Source organism: Mesoplodon densirostris, chromosome 4, assembly GCF_025265405.1.
Source record: "Mesoplodon densirostris isolate mMesDen1 chromosome 4, mMesDen1 primary haplotype, whole genome shotgun sequence".
Taxonomy (NCBI): Eukaryota; Metazoa; Chordata; class Mammalia; order Artiodactyla; family Ziphiidae; genus Mesoplodon; species Mesoplodon densirostris.
Genome location: NC_082664.1, coordinates 112,471,514 through 112,490,218, shown reverse-complemented (window position 1 = coordinate 112,490,218; position 18,705 = coordinate 112,471,514). Strand labels below are relative to the sequence as shown.

General features: G+C 53.3%; 6 non-coding genes across 6 annotated transcripts; all 6 read left to right on the top strand.

Annotated features, from left to right (window-relative positions):
- Window positions 1–2,163: 2,163 nt before the first annotated feature.
- Window positions 2,164–2,255, top strand: LOC132489873 (small nucleolar RNA SNORD116). The gene has a single exon (XR_009532241.1). It is a non-coding gene; the product is annotated as a small nucleolar RNA SNORD116 (small nucleolar RNA).
- A 2,685-nt stretch (window positions 2,256–4,940) lies between these two features.
- On the top strand, window positions 4,941–5,032 carry LOC132489780 (small nucleolar RNA SNORD116). Its single transcript, XR_009532153.1, has one exon. It is a non-coding gene; the product is annotated as a small nucleolar RNA SNORD116 (small nucleolar RNA).
- A 2,683-nt stretch (window positions 5,033–7,715) lies between these two features.
- On the top strand, window positions 7,716–7,807 carry LOC132489866 (small nucleolar RNA SNORD116). The gene has a single exon (XR_009532234.1). It is a non-coding gene; the product is annotated as a small nucleolar RNA SNORD116 (small nucleolar RNA).
- A 2,683-nt stretch (window positions 7,808–10,490) lies between these two features.
- On the top strand, window positions 10,491–10,582 carry LOC132489865 (small nucleolar RNA SNORD116). The gene has a single exon (XR_009532233.1). It is a non-coding gene; the product is annotated as a small nucleolar RNA SNORD116 (small nucleolar RNA).
- Window positions 10,583–13,267: 2,685 nt separating this feature from the next.
- LOC132489779 (small nucleolar RNA SNORD116) lies at window positions 13,268–13,359 on the top strand. Its single transcript, XR_009532152.1, has one exon. It is a non-coding gene; the product is annotated as a small nucleolar RNA SNORD116 (small nucleolar RNA).
- Window positions 13,360–16,037: 2,678 nt separating this feature from the next.
- On the top strand, window positions 16,038–16,129 carry LOC132489778 (small nucleolar RNA SNORD116). Its single transcript, XR_009532151.1, has one exon. It is a non-coding gene; the product is annotated as a small nucleolar RNA SNORD116 (small nucleolar RNA).
- The last annotated feature ends 2,576 nt before the right edge of the window (window positions 16,130–18,705 follow it).

Below are 18,705 nucleotides of genomic sequence, written 5' to 3'. Positions count from 1 at the left end.
TCCACTGCAGCTCCCGGCACAGTTGAGGCACTATGTGGGTCATCATGGAGTGGGGTTAGGACCGAGTGCTGCATTTAAGCCGGCGTGGTGACTGCTGGTCTGGAGAAGGTGGTAAGGCATCATGAGGACATGTCCTGTGTGATGTCGTGGGATGGGCTGTCATGACTGGGTTGCAGGCGCTAGCCACGTCTTCCCAAGAATGTGTCCTGTTCGTGATGGGCTGGCATCAGCTGCCTCTGAAGGGGATGGCTTTGGCAGTACATGAGGATGCAGTTAGGTACTTAAACTGCATAGATTTGTGATCCCGTTGCCGGAGGAATGTCGCCCAAAGTGTGTCTTGCGGGACGTAGAGAAATTAGACATGCTGAAGCGTCTGTGCCACTCTCCTTGGGGGTATTTGAGTTATGCGTACAGGCCCTTTGGCCACTTTGTTTCCTTGTTTGGGAATATGCAAAGCGAAAGTGTTTCTCCGAGAGGGCATGATGCGGCCAGCCCGAGTGGCACGCAGGAGTTTTGAACAGTTGGAGGTTGATCTGGAGCAGTCCCTTGGCGGAGCAGAGATGCGTTCAGTGTTGCGATGCAAGGTGTGCTGCCGTGGACAGCCACTGTGCCCTTTGAAGCTTACAACACCCCTCGCGAAACAGAGTTCTTCCGTTGGAAATCGGTCTGTCGTCCTCGGGGAGAGTGCCTTTGATCTTTGTGAGGTTCTCGGTAGTGCCACTCTGTCAGTGGAGAAGTGCCATGATGCATGGGGTAGGGTGACAGTCATCAAAGCAGTCATGCTTGCGGTCTGTCCTACCTGGTATACAGTGACCACGTGTTTGCAGGATGTCTGTGGCTTCCAGTAGAGTCGAGTTGCCCTGTGGGCAGGAGGAGGGCATGTAGGACGACACTGTCAAGAATTTGAGCATTTCCTCCGGGTTCAGGGCCGCCAAACCTGCTGGCTGAGTGCTGGCAACACGTGCCCGGGAAGGTAGCCTAGTTTCCGCAGTGGGGTTTGAACGTGGGTCTTGGTTGCTGAAGCCCACCACTTCCTGTGGTGGGCATACCCATGGGTCCTCGGAAAATGATTTGGCGTAGTTGGCAACAATTGGCAGTTGGGCCGAATTTCGTTAGCCCCTTGATAGTTGCCGGGCTGCATGTTGACTATAGCCTGTCACAGGTCGGCCCACCCATAGGAGGTTTCCTTGATCCTGAAAATGATGGGAGTGGCCCCAATTGCACATTAGATATTCTACTGGGAGGCAGGATTTCCAGGTCCATGTATATGTTACACCCACGGCTGGAAGGCAGGTCTCGCCAGGTGTTTGTGCTTTGGCCAGAAGGCTTGGCTGTGGAAGAGTGGAAGTCCGTGGCCTATTTCAAAACCCCCTGGCTTTCAAAGTTCACATTCAGTCTGTTGAAGTTTGAAGGGGTCTTTCTCCATTCAGTGTGAGGGTCCAGATCCAGGGCGCTGTGTTTAAACTCTGGCTTTTATGGTTCGAGGTCTCAGGAGAGGGCCACAGGGACACACAGAGACCAAGGTGAGGATTCAGAGGCACAGAAAGAAGCCAACAAGCGTGTCCTCGTGTGCAGTAATAGTCACACATGCGCACATGCGTGAAAACAAAAATATACCCTCTCACGTATGGGACAACGTACATGCCTTACTTCCTGCAGTCGTGCTGTCAGACAAACATTGAGTTCTCAGTAAAGGTATACGTCCTTGGGAAGCAGGGTCCGAGCTCAAGCCCAGGTAAAAATTCTCATGAATCATGATCTCTGAGTTCACCGTTCCAATTCTGAAACCTGCCTGAATTATGTCCACTTCTCAGGTGCCGCTGCTGGACAAGGCTGGCCATCGGCAAAGACAAGAAGACCTACGCGTTGGCTGATGACTGTAGGAGCTAAGGAAAAGTGGATAAAGGACACGGGGGCATGTTGCTAAACGTGGCTCTGGCTAACTCAGGAAGGTAGGCTTTCACCCACCCTATGATGTGCCATTGGATAGGAGGTTTTCCTCAGACGGTCCCAGTGGCTGCAAGAGTGGTTTGACTGTTGTTCTTTCTGAGTGGCCTGAGGGCTGTGGATTCCCCAGGGTTTTGGAGTCCTCCGAGGTCATGTCTCCTCTTCAGACCCCCACGGCATGCCCGGTTGTGTTCTGCACCGTCCCAGGCTGTGCTTGGATCAATGATGACACCCTTGTATGCATTCCTTGGAAATCTGAACAAAATGAGTGAGAACACTCTACCGTCTCCTCATCGAATCTGAGGTCCAGCACGTTTGGTCTCTCGGGGGTAGGGGAGAGTGAGGAGTGAGGGCCAGCGTCCCCTTCTGACCTGCATGCAAACACCCAGCAGGGTTCCAGAATTCGAGGTGCTCCTATCTGAGGGTCCACTGTGTCTGCCCATAAGCCGGGTCATATACGCCTATTAGGTCCCTGCTGATAGACCGTTGAGGGCATGCGAGGGGGAAGGCTCTACTGCTGGTCTTCAGAGTCGGAGTGTGTGCTGGTGTAGGCCCAGTAAGCTTGCAGCTTGGGAAGGTGTGCTTTGGCCAGGATCACGCTTTGTGCATGCAGCTTCGGGGGCTATTTCTGGAAGCCAAAATGAGGAAGCTTCCCTGGTTGGAGCCTGGAGCTTCAGGCCAGGCCTATGTCCCTCCCTGTCATTTGTTTGGGTGCATCAAATTTCTTTAGTGCCCAGTGGGGATGGAGCAGTGGATGGGTGTGGGCTGGGGTTGGTCTTCAACGGAAGGGTGTTGATGGATTAGGCCTAGGTATTGCCCATGTCAGCAATTCCACTGCAGCTCCCGGCACAGTTGAGGCACTATGTGGGTCATCATGGAGTGGGGTTAGGACCGAGTGCTGCATTTAAGCCGGCGTGGTGACTGCTGGTCTGGAGAAGGTGGTAAGGCATCATGAGGACATGTCCTGTGTGATGTCGTGGGATGGGCTGTCATGACTGGGTTGCAGGCGCTAGCCACGTCTTCCCAAGAATGTGTCCTGTTCGTGATGGGCTGGCATCAGCTGCCTCTGAAGGGGATGGCTTTGGCAGTACATGAGGATGCAGTTAGGTACTTAAACTGCATAGATTTGTGATCCCGTTGCCGGAGGAATGTCGCCCAAAGTGTGTCTTGCGGGACGTAGAGAAATTAGACATGCTGAAGCGTCTGTGCCACTCTCCTTGGGGGTATTTGAGTTATGCGTACAGGCCCTTTGGCCACTTTGTTTCCTTGTTTGGGAATATGCAAAGCAAAAGTGTTTCTCCGAGAGGGCATGATGCGGCCAGCCCGAGTGGCACGCAGGAGTTTTGAACAGCTAGAGGTTGATCTGGAGCAGTCCCTTGGCGGAGCAGAGATGCGTTCAGTGTTGCGATGCCAGGTGTGCTGCCGTGGACAGCCACTGTGCCCTTTGAAGCTTACAACTCCCCTCGCGAAACAGAGTTCTTCCGTTGGAAATTGGTCTGTCGTCCTCGGGGAGAGTGCCTTTGATCTTTGTGAGGTTCTCGGTAGTGTCACTCTGTCAGTGGAGAAGTGCCATGATGCATGGAGTAGGGTGACAGTCATCAAAGCAGTCATGCTTGCGGTCTGTCCTACCTGGTATACAGTGACCACGTGTTTGCAGGATGTCTGTGGCTTCCAGTAGAGTCGAGTTGCCCTGTGGGCAGGAGGAGGGCATGTAGGACGACACTGTCAAGAATTTGAGCATTTCCTCCGGGTTCAGGGCCGCCAAACCTGCTGGCTGAGTGCTGGCAACACGTGCCCGGGAAGGTAGCCTAGTTTCCGCAGTGGGGTTTGAACGTGGGTCTTGGTTGCTGAAGCCCACCACTTCCTGTGGTGGGCATACCCATGGGTCCTCGGAAAATGATTTGGCGTAGTTGGCAACAATTGGCACTTGGGCCGAATTTCGTTAGCCCCTTGATAGTTGCCGGGCTGCATGTTGACTATAGCCTGTCGCAGGTCGGCCCACCCATAGGAGGTTTCCTTGCTCCTGAAAATGATGGGAGTGGCCCCAATTGCACATTAGATATTCTACTGGGAGGCAGGATTTCCAGGTCCATGTATATGTTACACCCACGGCCGGAAGGCAGGTCTCGCCAGGTGTTTGTGCTTTGGCCAGAAGGCTTGGCTGTGGAAGAGTGGAAGTCCGTGGCCTATTTCAAAACCCCCTGGCTTTCAAAGTTCACATTCAGTCTGTTGAAGTTTGAAGGGGTCTTTCTCCATTCAGTGCGAGGGTCCAGATCCAGGGCGCTGTGTGTAAACTCTGGCTTTTATGGTTCGAGGTCTCAGTAGAGGGCCACAGGGACACACAGAGACCAAGGTGAAGATTCAGAGGCACAGAAAGAAGCCAACAAGCGTGTCCTCGTGTGCAGTAATAGTCACACATGCGCACATGCGTGAAAACAAAAATATAACCTCTCACGTATGGGACAACGTACATGGCTTACTTCCTGCAGTCGTGCTGTCAGACAAACATTGAGTTCTCAGTAAAGGTATACGTCCTTGGGAAGCAGGGTCCGAGCTCAAGCCCAGGTAAAAATTCTCATGAATCATGATCTCTGAGTTCACCATTACAATTCTGAAACCTGCCTGAATTATGTCCACTTCTCAGGTGCCGCTGCTGGACAAGGCTGGCCGTCGGCAAAGACAAGAAGACCTACACGTTGGCTGATGACTGTAGGAGCTAAGGAAAAGTGGATAAATGACACGGGAGCATGTTGCTAAACGTGGCTCTGGCTAACTGAGGAAGGTAGGTTTTCACCCACACTATGATGTGCCATTGGATAGGAGGTTTTCCTCAGACGGTCCCAGTGGCTGCAAGAGTGGATTGACTGTTGCTCTTTCTGAGTAGCCTGAGGGCTGTGGATTCCCCAGGGTTTTGGAGTCCTCCGAGGTCATGTCTCCTCTTCAGACCCCCACGGCATGCCCGGTTGTGTTCTGCACCGTCCCAGGCTGTGCTTGGATCGATGATGACACCCTTGTATGCATTCCTTGGAAATCTGAACAAAATGAGTGAGAACACTCTACCGTCTCCTCATCGAATCTGAGGTCCAGCACGTTTGGTCTCTCGGGGGTAGGGGAGAGTGAGGAGTGAGGGCCAGCGTCCCCTTCTGACCTGCATGCAAACACCCAGCAGGGTTCCAGAATTCGAGGTGCTCCTATCTGAGGGTCCACTGTGTCTGCCCATAAACCGGGTCATCTACGCCTATTAGGTCCCTGCTGAAAGACCGTTGAGGGCATGCGAGGCGGAAGGCTCTCCTGCTGGTCTTCAGAGTCGGAGTGTGTGCTGGTGTAGGCCCAATAAGCTTGCAGCTTGGGAAGGTGTGCTTTGGCCAGGATCACGCTTTGTGCATGCAGCTTCGGGGGCTATTTCTGGAAGCCAAAATGAGGAAGCTTCCCTGGTTGGAGCCTGGAGCTTCAGGCCAGGCCTATGTCCCTCCCTGTCATTTGTTTGGGTGCATCAAATTTCTTTAGTGCCCAGTGGGGATGGAGCAGTGGATGGGTGTGGGCTGGGGTTGGTCTTCAACGGAAGGGTGTTGATGGATTAGGCCTAGGTATTGCCCATGTCAGCAATTCCACTGCAGCTCCCGGCACAGTTGAGGCACTATGTGGGTCATCATGGAGTGGGGTTAGGACCGAGTGCTGCATTTAAGCCGGCGTGGTGACTGCTGGTCTGGAGAAGGTGGTAAGGCATCATGAGGACATGTCCTGTGTGATGTCGTGGGATGGGCTGTCATGACTGGGTTGCAGGCGCTAGCCACGTCTTCCCAAGAATGTGTCCTGTTCGTGATGGGCTGGCATCAGCTGCCTCTGAAGGGGATGGCTTTGGCAGTACATGAGGATGCAGTTAGGTACTTAAACTGCATAGATTTGTGATCCCGTTGCCGGAGGAATGTCGCCCAAAGTGTGTCTTGCGGGACGTAGAGAAATTAGACATGCTGAAGCGTCTGTGCCACTCTCCTTGGGGGTATTTGAGTTATGCGTACATGCCCTTTGGCCACTTTGTTTCCTTGTTTGGGAATATGCAAAGCGAAAGTGTTTCTCCGAGAGGGCATGATGCGGCCAGCCCGAGTGGCACGCAGGAGTTTTGAACAGCTAGAGGTTGATCTGGAGCAGTCCCTTGGCGGAGCAGAGATGCGTTCAGTGTTGCGATGCCAGGTGTGCTGCCGTGGACAGCCACTGTGCCCTTTGAAGCTTACAACTCCCCTCGCGAAACAGAGTTCTTCCGTTGGAAATCGGTCTGTCGTCCTCGGGGAGAGTGCCTTTGATCTTTGTGAGGTTCTCGGTAGTGTCACTCTGTCAGTGGAAAAGTGCCACGATGCATGGGGTAAGGTCAGAGTCATCAAAGCAGTCATGCTTGCGGTCTGTCCTACCTGGTATACAGTGACCACGTGTTTGCAGGATGTCTGTGGCTTCCAGTAGAGTCGAGTTGCCCTGTGGGCAGGAGGAGGGCCCATAGGACGACACTGTCCAGAATTTGAGCGTTTTCTCCGGGTTCAGGACTGCCAAACCTGATGGCTGGGTGCTGGCAACACGTGCCCGGGAAGGTAGCCTAGTTTCCGCAGTGGGGTTTGAACGTGGGTCTTGGTTGCTGAAGCCCACCACTTCCTGTGGTGGGCATACCCATGGGTCCTCGGAAAGTGATTTGGCGTAGTTGGCAACAATTGGCAGTTGGACCGAATTTCGTTAGCCCCTTGAGAGGTGCCGGGCTGCATGTTGACTATAGCCAGTCGCAGGCCAGCCCACCCATAGGAGGTTTCCTTGCTCCTGAAAATGATGGGAGTGGCCCCAAGTGCACATTAGATATTCTACTGGGAGGCAGGATTTCCAGGTCCATGTATATGTTACACCCACGGCCGGAAGGCAGGTCTCGTCAGTTGTTTGTGCTTTGGCCAGAAGGCTTGGCTGTGGAAGAGTGGAAGTCCGTGGCCTATTTCCAAACCCCCTGTCTTTCAACTTCACATTCAGTCTGTTGAAGTTGGAAGGGGTCGTTCTCCATTCAGTGCGAGGGTCCAGATCCAGGGCGCTGTGTGTAAACTCTGGCTTTTATGGTTCGAGGTCTCAGGAGAGGGCCACAGGGACACACAGAGACCAAGGTGAGGATTCAGAGGCACAGAAAGAAGCCCACAAGCGCATCCTCGTGTGCAGTAATAGTCACACATGCGCACATGCGTGAAAACAAAAATATACCCTCTCACGTACGGGCCAACGTACATGCCTTACTTCCTGCAGTCGTGCTGTCAGACAAACATTGAGTTCTCTGTAAAGGTAGACGTCCTTGGGAAGCAGGGTCCGAGCTCAAGCCCATGTAAAAATTCTCATGAATCATGATCTCTGAGTTCAACGTTCCAATTCTGAAACCTGCCTGAATTATGTCCACTTCTCAGGTGCAGCTGCTGGACAAGGCTGGCCGTCGGCAAATACAAGAAGACCTACGCGTTGGCTGATGACCGAAGGTGCTAAGGAAAAGTGGAAAAATGACGCGGGGGCATGTTGCTAAGCGTGGCTCTGGCTAACTCAGGAAGGTAGGCTTTCACCCACCCTATGATGTGCCATTGGATATGAGGTTTTCCTCAGACGGTCCCAGGGGCTGCAAGAGTGGATTGACGGTTGCTCTTTCTGAGTGGCCTGAGGGCTGTGGATTCCCCAGGGCTTGGAGTACTCCGAGGTCATGTCTCCTCTTCAGACCCCCACGGAATGCCCGGTTGTGTTCTGCAGCATCCCAGGCTGTGCTTGGATCGATGATGACACCCTTGTATGCATTCCTTGGAAATCTGAACAAAATGAGTGAGAACACGCTACCGTCTCCTCATCGAATCTGAGGTCCAGCACATTTGGTCTCTCGGGAATAGGGGAGAGTGAGGAGTGAGGGCCAGCGTCCCCTTCTGACCTGCATGCAAACACCCAGCAGGGTTCCAGAATTCGAGGTGCTCCTATCTGAGGGTCCACTGTGTCTGCCCATAAGCGGGGTCATCTACGCCTATTTGGTCCCTGCTGAAAGACCGTTGAGGGCATGCGAGGGGGAAGGCTCTCCTGCTGGTCGTCAGAGTCGGAGTGTGTGCTGGTGTAGGCCCAGTAAGCTTGCAGCTTGGGAAGGTGTGCTTTGGCCAGGATCACGCTTTGTGCATGCAGCTTCGGGGGCTATTTCTGGAAGCCAAAATGAGGAAGCTTCCCTGGTTGGAGCCTGGAGCCTCATACCAGGCCTGTGTCCCTCCCTGTCATTTGTTTGGGTGCATCAAAGTTCTTTAGTGCCCGGTGGGGATGGAGCAGTGGATGGGTGTGGGCTTGGGTTGGTCTTCAACGGAAAGGTGTTGATGGATTAGGCCTAGGTATTGAACATGTCAACAATTCCACTGCAGCTCCCGGCACAGTTGAGGCACTATGTGGGTCATCATGGAGTGGGGTTAGGACCGAGTGCTGCATTTAAGCCGGCGTGGTGACTGCTGGTCTGGAGAAGGCGGTAAGGCATCATGAGGACATGTCCTGTGTGATGTCGTGGGATGGGCTGTCATGATTGGGTTGCAGGCGCTGGCCACGTCTTCCCAAGAATGTGTCCTGTTCGTGATGGGCTGGCATCAGCTGCCTCTGAGGCGTATGGCTTTGGCAGTACATGAGGATGCAGTTAGGTACTTAAACTGCATAGATTTGTGATCCCGTTGCCGGAGGAATGTCTCCCAAAGTGTGTCTTGCGGGACGTAGAGAAATGAGACATGCCGAATGGTCTGTGCCACTCTCCTTGGGGGTATTTGAGTTATGCGTACATGCCCTTTGGCCACTTTGTTTCCTTGTTTGGGAATATGCAAAGCGAAAGTGTTTCTCCGAGAGGGCATGATGCGGCCAGCCCGTGTGGCACGCAGGAGTTTTGAACAGCTAGAGGTTGATCTGGAGCAGTCCCTTGGCGGAGCAGAGATGCGTTCAGTGTTGCGATGCCAGGTGTGCTGCCGTGGACAGCCACTGTGCCCTTTAAAGCTTACAACTCCCCTCGCGAAACAGAGTTCTTCCGTTGGAAATCGGTCTGTCGTCCTCGGGGAGAGTGCCTTTGATCTTTGTGAGGTTCTCGGTAGTGTCACTCTGTCAGTGGAAAAGTGCCACGATGCATGGGGTAAGGTCAGAGTCATCAAAGCAGTAATGCTTGCGGTCTGTCCTACCTGGTATACAGTGACCACGTGTTTGCAGGATGTCTGTGGCTTCCAGTAGAGTCGAGTTGCCCTGTGGGCAGGAGGAGGGCCCATCGGACGACACTGTCCAGAATTTGAGCGTTTTCTCCGGGTTCAGGACTGCCAAACCTGATGGCTGGGTGCTGGCAACACGTGCCCGGGAAGGTAGCCTAGTTTCCGCAGTGGGGTTTGAACGTGGGTCTTGGTTGCTGAAGCCCACCACTTCCTGTGGTGGGCATACCCATGGGTCCTCGGAAAGTGATTTGGCGTAGTTGGCAACAATTGGCAGTTGGACCGAATTTCGTTAGCTCCTTGAGAGGTGCCGGGCTGCATGTTGACTATAGCCAGTCGCAGGCCAGCCCACCCATAGGAGGTTTCCTTGCTCCTGAAAATGATGGGAGTGGCCCCAAGTGCACATTAGATATTCTACTGGGAGGCAGGATTTCCAGGTCCATGTATATGTTACACCCACGGCCGGAAGGCAGGTCTCGTCAGTTGTTTGTGCTTTGGCCAGAAGGCTTGGCTGTGGAAGAGTGGAAGTCCGTGGCCTATTTCCAAACCCCCTGTCTTTCAACTTCACATTCAGTCTGTTGAAGTTGGAAGGGGTCGTTCTCCATTCAGTGCGAGGGTCCAGATCCAGGGCGCTGTGTGTAAACTCTGGCTTTTATGGTTCGAGGTCTCAGGAGAGGGCCACAGGGACACACAGAGACCAAGGTGAGGATTCAGAGGCACAGAAAGAAGCCCACAAGCGCATCCTCGTGTGCAGTAATAGTCACACATGCGCACATGCGTGAAAACAAAAATATACCCTCTCACGTACGGGCCAACGTACATGCCTTACTTCCTGCAGTCGTGCTGTCAGACAAACATTGAGTTCTCTGTAAAGGTAGACGTCCTTGGGAAGCAGGGTCCGAGCTCAAGCCCATGTAAAAATTCTCATGAATCATGATCTCTGAGTTCAACGTTCCAATTCTGAAACCTGCCTGAATTATGTCCACTTCTCAGGTGCAGCTGCTGGACAAGGCTGGCCGTCGGCAAATACAAGAAGACCTACGCGTTGGCTGATGACCGAAGGTGCTAAGGAAAAGTGGAAAAATGACGCGGGGGCATGTTGCTAGGCGTGGCTCTGGCTAACTCAGGAAGGTAGGCTTTCACCCACCCTATGATGTGCCATTGGATATGAGGTTTTCCTCAGACGGTCCCAGGGGCTGCAAGAGTGGATTGACGGTTGCTCTTTCTGAGTGGCCTGAGGGCTGTGGATTCCCCAGGGCTTGGAGTACTCCGAGGTCATGTCTCCTCTTCAGACCCCCACGGCATGCCCGGTTGTGTTCTGCAGCATCCCAGGCTGTGCTTGGATCGATGATGACACCCTTGTATGCATTCCTTGGAAATCTGAACAAAATGAGTGAGAACACGCTACCGTCTCCTCATCGAATCTGAGGTCCAGCACATTTGGTCTCTCGGGAATAGGGGAGAGTGAGGAGTGAGGGCCAGCGTCCCCTTCTGACCTGCATGCAAACACCCAGCAGGGTTCCAGAATTCGAGGTGCTCCTATCTGAGGGTCCACTGTGTCTGCCCATAAGCGGGGTCATCTACGCCTATTTGGTCCCTGCTGAAAGACCGTTGAGGGCATGCGAGGGGGAAGGCTCTCCTGCTGGTCGTCAGAGTCGGAGTGTGTGCTGGTGTAGGCCCAGTAAGCTTGCAGCTTGGGAAGGTGTGCTTTGGCCAGGATCACGCTTTGTGCATGCAGCTTCGGGGGCTATTTCTGGAAGCCAAAATGAGGAAGCTTCCCTGGTTGGAGCCTGGAGCCTCATACCAGGCCTGTGTCCCTCCCTGTCATTTGTTTGGGTGCATCAAAGTTCTTTAGTGCCCGGTGGGGATGGAGCAGTGGATGGGTGTGGGCTTGGGTTGGTCTTCAACGGAAAGGTGTTGATGGATTAGGCCTAGGTATTGAACATGTCAACAATTCCACTGCAGCTCCCGGCACAGTTGAGGCACTATGTGGGTCATCATGGAGTGGGGTTAGGACCGAGTGCTGCATTTAAGCCGGCGTGGTGACTGCTGGTCTGGAGAAGGCGGTAAGGCATCATGAGGACATGTCCTGTGTGATGTCGTGGGATGGGCTGTCATGATTGGGTTGCAGGCACTGGCCACGTCTTCCCAAGAATGTGTCCTGTTCGTGATGGGCTGGCATCAGCTGCCTCTGAGGCGTATGGCTTTGGCAGTACATGAGGATGCAGTTAGGTACTTAAACTGCATAGATTTGTGATCCCGTTGCCGGAGGAATGTCTCCCAAAGTGTGTCTTGCGGGACGTAGAGAAATGAGACATGCCGAATGGTCTGTGCCACTCTCCTTGGGGGTATTTGAGTTATGCGTACATGCCCTTTGGCCACTTTGTTTCCTTGTTTGGGAATATGCAAAGCGAAAGTGTTTCTCCGAGAGGGCATGATGCGGCCAGCCCGTGTGGCACGCAGGAGTTTTGAACAGCTAGAGGTTGATCTGGAGCAGTCCCTTGGCGGAGCAGAGATGCGTTCAGTGTTGCGATGCCAGGTGTGCTGCCGTGGACAGCCACTGTGCCCTTTAAAGCTTACAACTCCCCTCGCGAAACAGAGTTCTTCCGTTGGAAATCGGTCTGTCGTCCTCGGGGAGAGTGCCTTTGATCTTTGTGAGGTTCTCGGTAGTGTCACTCTGTCAGTGGAAAAGTGCCACGATGCATGGGGTAGGGTCAGAGTCATCAAAGCAGTCATGCTTGCGGTCTGTCCTACCTGGTATACAGTGACCACGTGTTTGCAGGATGTCTGTGGCTTCCAGTAGATTCAAGTTGCCCTGTGGGCAGGAGGAGGGCACGTAGGACGACACTGTCCAGAATTTGAGTGTTTCCTCCGGGTTCAGGGCTGCCAAACCTGCTGGCTGGGTGCTGGCAACACGTGCCTGGGAAGGTAGCCTAGTTTCTGCAGTGGGGTTTGAACGTGGGTCTTGGTTGCTGAAGCCCACCACTTCCTGTGGTGGGCATACCCATGGGTCCTTGGAAAGTGATTTGGCGTAGTTGGCAACAATTGGCAGTTGGGCCGAATTTCGTTAGCCCCTTGAGAGGTGCCGGGCTGCATGTTGACTATAGCCAGTCGCAGGTGGGCCCACCCATAGGAGGTTTCCTTGCTCCTGAAAATGATGGGAGTGGCCCCAAGTGCACATTAGATATTCTACTGGGAGGCAGGATTTCCAGGTCCATGTATATGTTACACCCACGGCCGGAAGGCAGGTCTCGTCAGGTGTTTGTGCTTTGGCCAGAAGCCTTGGCTGTGGAAGAGTGGAAGTCCGTGGCCTATTTCAAAACCCCCTGGCTTTCAAAGTTCACATTCAGTCTGTTGAAGTTTGAAGGGGTCTTTCTCCATTCAGTGCGAGGGTCCAGATCCAGGGCGCTGTGTGTAAACGCTGGCTTTTATGGTTCGAGGTCTCAGGAGAGGGCGTCAGGGACACACAGAGACCAAGGTGAGGATTCAGAGGCACAGAAAGAAGCCCACAAGTGCGTCCTCGTGTGCAGTAATAGTCACACATGCGCACATGCGTGAAAACAAAAATATACCCTCTCACGTTCGGGCCAACGTACATGCCTTACTTCCTGCAGTCGTGCTGTCAGACAAACATTGAGTTCTCTGTAAAGGTAGACGTCCTTGGGAAGCAGGGTCCGAGCTCAAGCCCAGGTAAAAATTCTCATGAATCATGATCTCTGAGTTCACCGTTCCAATTCTGAAACCTGCCTGAATTATGTCCACTTCTCAGGTGCCGCTGACAGACAAGGCTGGCCGTCGGCAAAGACAAGAAGAACTACGCATTGGCTGATGACTCTAGGTGCTAAGGAAAAGTGGAAAAATGACGCGGGGGCATGTTGCTAAGCGTGGCTCTGGCTAACTGAGGAAGGTAGGCTTTCACACACCCTATGATGTGCCATTGGATATGAGGTTTTCCTCAGACGGTCCCAGTGGCTGCAAGAGTGGATTGACTGTTGCTCTTTCTGAGTGGCCTCAGGGCTGTGAATTCCCCAGGGTTCTGGAGTACTCCGAGGTCATATCTCCTCTTCAGATACACACGGTATGCCCAGTTGTGTTCTGCACCGTCCCAGGCTGTGCTTGGATCGATGATGACACCCTTGTATGCATTCCTTGGAAATCTGAACAAAATGAGTGAGAACACTCTACCGTCTCCTCATCGAATCTGAGGTCCAGCACGTTTCGTCTCTCGAGGTTAGGGGAGAGTTAGGAGTGAGGGCCAGCGTCCCCTTCTGACCTGCATGCAAACACCCAGCAGGGTTCCAGAATTCGAGGTGCTCCTATCTGAGTGTCCACTGTGTCTGCCCATAAGCGGGGTCATCTATGCATATTAGGTCCCTGGTGAAAGACCTTTCAGGTCATGCGAGGGGGAAGGCTCTCCTGCTGGTCTTCAGAGTTGGAGTGTGTGCTGGTGTAGGCCCAGGAAGCTTGCAGCTTGGGAAGGTGTGCTTTGGCCAGGATCACGCTTTGTGCATGCAGCTTCGGGGGCTATTTCTGGAAGCCAAAATGAGGAAGCTTCCCTGGTTGGAGCCTGGAGCCTCAGGCCAGGCCTGTGTCCCTCCCTGTCATTTGTTTGTGTGCATCAAAGTTCTTTAGTGCCCGGTGGGGATGGAGCAGTGGATGGGTGTTGGCTGGTGTTGGTCTTCAACGGAAGGGTGTTGATGGATTAGGCCTAGGTATTGAACATGTCAGCAACTCCACTGCAGCTCCCAGCACAGTTGAGGCACTATGTGGGTCATCATGGAGTGGGGTTAGGACCGAGTGCTGCATTTAAGCCGGCGTGGTGACTGCTGGTCTGGAGAAGGCGGTAAGGCATCATGAGGACATGTCCTGTGTGATGTCGTGGGATGGGCTGTCATGATTGGGTTGCAGGCGCTGGCCACGTCTTCCCAAGAATGTGTCCTGTTCGTGATGGGCTGGCATCAGCTGCCTCTGAGGGGTATGGCTTTGGCAGTACATGAGGATGCAGTTAGGTACTTAAACTGCATAGATTTGTGACCCCGTTGCCGGAGGAATGTCTCCCAAAGTGTGTCTTGCGGGACGTAGAGAAATTAGACATGCCGAAGGGTCTGTGCCACTCTCCTTGGGGGTATTTGAGTTATGCGTACATGCCCTTTGGCCACTTTGTTTCCTTGTTTGGGAATATGCAAAGCGAAAGTGTTTCTCCGAGAGGGCATGATGCGGCCAGCCCGTGTGGCATGCAGGAGTTTTGAACAGCTACAGGTTGATCTGGAGCAGTCCCTTGGCGGAGCAGAGATGCGTTCAGTGTTGCGATGCCAGGTGTGCTGCCGTGGACAGCCACTGTGCCCTTTGAAGCTTACAACTCCCCTTGCGAAACAGAGTTCTTCCGTTGGAAATCGATCTGTCGTCCTCGGGGAGAGTGCCTTTGATCTTTGTGAGGTTCTCGGTAGTGTCACTCTGTCAGTGGAAAAGTGCCACGATGCATGGGGTAGGGTCAGAGTCATCAAAGCAGTCATGCTTGCGGTCTGTCCTACCTGGTATACAGTGACCACGTATTTGCAGGATGTCTGTGGCTTCCAGTAGATTCGAGTTGCCCTGTGGGCAGGAGGAGGGCACGTAGGACGACAGAATTTGAGTGTTTCCTCCGGGTTCAGGGCTGCCAAACCTGCTGGCTGGGTGCTGGCAACACGTGCCTGGGAAGGTAGCCTAGTTTCCGCAGTGGGGTTTGAACGTGGGTCTTGGTTGCTGAAGCCCACCACTTCCTGTGGTGGGCATACCCATGGGTCCTTGGAAAGTGATTTGGCATAGTTGGCAACAATTGGCAGTTGGGCCGAATTTCGTTAGCCCCTTGAGAGGTGCCGGGCTGCATGTTGACTATAGCCAGTCGCAGGTGGGCCCACCCATAGGAGGTTTCCTTGCTCCTGAAAATGATGGGAGTGGCCCCAAGTGCACATTAGATATTCTACTGGGAGGCAGGATTTCCAGGTCCATGTATATGTTACACCCACGGCCGGAAGGCAGGTCTCGTCAGGTGTTTGTGCTTTGGCCAGAAGGCTTGGCTGTGGAAGAGTGGAAGTCCGTGGCCTATTTCAAAACCCCCTGGCTTTCAAAGTTCACATTCAGTCTGTTGAAGTTTGAAGGGGTCTTTCTCCATTCAGTGCGAGGGTCCAGATCCAGGGCGCTGTGTGTAAACGCTGGCTTTTATGGTTCGAGGTCTCAGGAGAGGGCGTCAGGGACACACAGAGACCAAGGTGAGGATTCAGAGGCACAGAAAGAAGCCCACAAGTGCGTCCTCGTGTGCAGTAATAGTCACACATGCGCACATGCGTGAAAACAAAAATATACCCTCTCACGTTCGGGCCAACGTACATGCCTTACTTCCTGCAGTCGTGCTGTCAGACAAACATTGAGTTCTCTGTAAAGGTAGACGTCCTTGGGAAGCAGGGTCCGAGCTCAAGCCCAGGTAAAAATTCTCATGAATCATGATCTCTGAGTTCACCGTTCCAATTCTGAAACCTGCCTGAATTATGTCCACTTCTCAGGTGCCGCTGACAGACAAGGCTGGCCGTCGGCAAAGACAAGAAGAACTACGCATTGGCTGATGACTCTAGGTGCTAAGGAAAAGTGGAAAAATGACGCGGGGGCATGTTGCTAAGCGTGGCTCTGGCTAACTGAGGAAGGTAGGCTTTCACACACCCTATGATGTGCCATTGGATATGAGGTTTTCCTCAGACGGTCCCAGTGGCTGCAAGAGTGGATTGACTGTTGCTCTTTCTGAGTGGCCTCAGGGCTGTGAATTCCCCAGGGTTCTGGAGTACTCCGAGGTCATATCTCCTCTTCAGATACACACGGTATGCCCAGTTGTGTTCTGCACCGTCCCAGGCTGTGCTTGGATCGATGATGACACCCTTGTATGCATTCCTTGGAAATCTGAACAAAATGAGTGAGAACACTCTACCGTCTCCTCATCGAATCTGAGGTCCAGCACGTTTCGTCTCTCGAGGTTAGGGGAGAGTTAGGAGTGAGGGCCAGCGTCCCCTTCTGACCTGCATGCAAACACCCAGCAGGGTTCCAGAATTCGAGGTGCTCCTATCTGAGTGTCCACTGTGTCTGCCCATAAGCGGGGTCATCTATGCATATTAGGTCCCTGGTGAAAGACCGTTCAGGGCATGCGAGGGGGAAGGCTCTCCTGCTGGTCTTCAGAGTTGGAGTGTGTGCTGGTGTAGGCCCAGTAAGCTTGCAGCTTGGGAAGGTGTGCTTTGGCCAGGATCACGCTTTGTGCATGCAGCTTCGGGGCTATTTCTGGAAGCCAAAATGAGGAAGCTTCCCTGATTGGAGCGTGGAGCCTCAGGCCAGGCCGGTGTCCCTCCCTGTCATTCGTTTGGGTGCATCAAAGTTCTTTAGTGCCCGGTGGGGATGGAGCAGTGGATGGGTGTGGGCTGGGGTTGGTCTTCAACGGAAGGGTGTTGATGGATTAGGCCTAGGTATTGCCCATGTCAGAAATACCACTGCAGCTCCCGGCACAGTTGAGGCACTATGTGGGTCATCATGGAGTGGGGTTAGGACCGAGTGCTGCATTTAAGCCGGTGTGGTGACTGCTGGTCTGGAGAAGGTGGTAAGGCATCATGAGGACATGTCCTGTGTGATGTCGTGGGATGGGCTGTCATGATTGGGTTGCAGGCGCTGGCCAGGTCTTCCCAAGAATGTGTCCTGTTCGTGATGGGCTGGCATCAGCTGCCTCTGAAGGGGATGGCTTTGGCAGTACATGAGGATGCAGTTAGGTACTTAAACTGCATAGATTTGTGATCCCGTTGCCGGAGGAATGTCGCCCAAAGTGTGTCTTGCGGGACGTAGAGAAATTAGACATGCTGAAGCGTCTGTGCCACTCTCCTTGCGGGTATTTGAGTTATGCGTACAGGCCCTTTGGCCACTTTGTTTCCTTGTTTGGGAATATGCAAAGCGAAAGTGTTTCTCCGAGAGGGCATGATGCGGCCAGCCCGAGTGGCACGCAGGAGTTTTGAACAGCTAGAGGTTGATCTGGAGCAGTCCCTTGGCGGAGCAGAGATGCGTTCAGTGTTGCGATGCCAGGTGTGCTGCCGTGGACAGCCACTGTGCCCTTTGAAGCTTACAACTCCCCTCGCGAAACAGAGTTCTTCCGTTGGAAATCGGTCTGTCTTCCTCGGGGAGAGTGCCTTTGATCTTTGTGAGGTTCTCGGTAGTGCCACTCTGTCAGTGGAGAAGTGCCATGATGCATGGGGTAGGGTGACAGTCATCAAAGCAGTCATGCTTGCGGTCTGTCCTACCTGGTATACAGTGACCACGTGTTTGCAGGATGTCTGTGGCTTCCAGTAGAGTCGAGTTGCCCTGTGGGCAGGAGGAGGGCATGTAGGACGACACTGTCAAGAATTTGAGCATTTCCTCCGGGTTCAGGGCCGCCAAACCTGCTGGCTCAGTGCTGGCAACACGTGCCCGGGAAGGTAGCCTAGTTTCCGCAGTGGGGTTTGAACGTGGGTCTTGGTTGCTGAAGCCCACCACTTCCTGTGGTGGGCATACCCATGGGTCCTCGGAAAATGATTTGGCGTAGTTGGCAACAATTGGCAGTTGGGCCGAATTTCGTTAGCCCCTTGATAGTTGCCGGGCTGCATGTTGACTATAGCCTGTCACAGGTCGGCCCACCCATAGGAGGTTTCCTTGCTCCTGAAAATGATGGGAGTGGCCCCAATTGCACATTAGATATTCTACTGGGAGGCAGGATTTCCAGGTCCATGTATATGTTACACCCACGGCTGGAAGGCAGGTCTCGCCAGGTGTTTGTGCTTTGGCCAGAAGGCTTGGCTGTGGAAGAGTGGAAGTCCGTGGCCTATTTCAAAACCCCCTGGCTTTCAAAGTTCACATTCAGTCTGTTGAAGTTTGAAGGGGTCTTTCTCCATTCACTGCGAGGGTCCAGATCCAGGGCGCTGTGTTTAAACTCTGGCTTTTATGGTTCGAGGTTTCAGGAGAGGGCCACAGGGACACACAGAGACCAAGGTGAGGATTCAGAGGCACAGAAAGAAGCCAACAAGCGTGTCCTCGTGTGCAGTAATAGTCACACATGCGCACATGCATGAAAACAAAAATATACCCTATCACGTATGGGACAACGTACATGCCTTACTTCCTGCAGTCGTGCTGTCAGACAAACATTGAGTTCTCAGTAAAGGTATACGTCCTTGGGAAGCAGGGTCCGAGCTCAAGCCCAGGTAAAAATTCTCATGAATCATGATCTCTGAGTTCACCGTTCCAATTCTGAAACCTGCCTGAATTATGTCCACTTCTCAGGTGCCGCTGCTGGACAAGGCTGGCCGTCGGCAAAGACAAGAAGACCTACGCGTTGGCTGATGACTGTAGGAGCTAAGGAAAAGTGGATAAAGGACACGGGGGCATGTTGCTAAACGTGGCTCTGGCTAACTCAGGAAGGTAGGCTTTCACCCACCCTATGATGTGCCATTGGATATGAGGTTTTCCTCAGACGGTCCCAGTGGCTGCAAGAGTGGTTTGACTGTTGTTCTTTCTGAGTGGC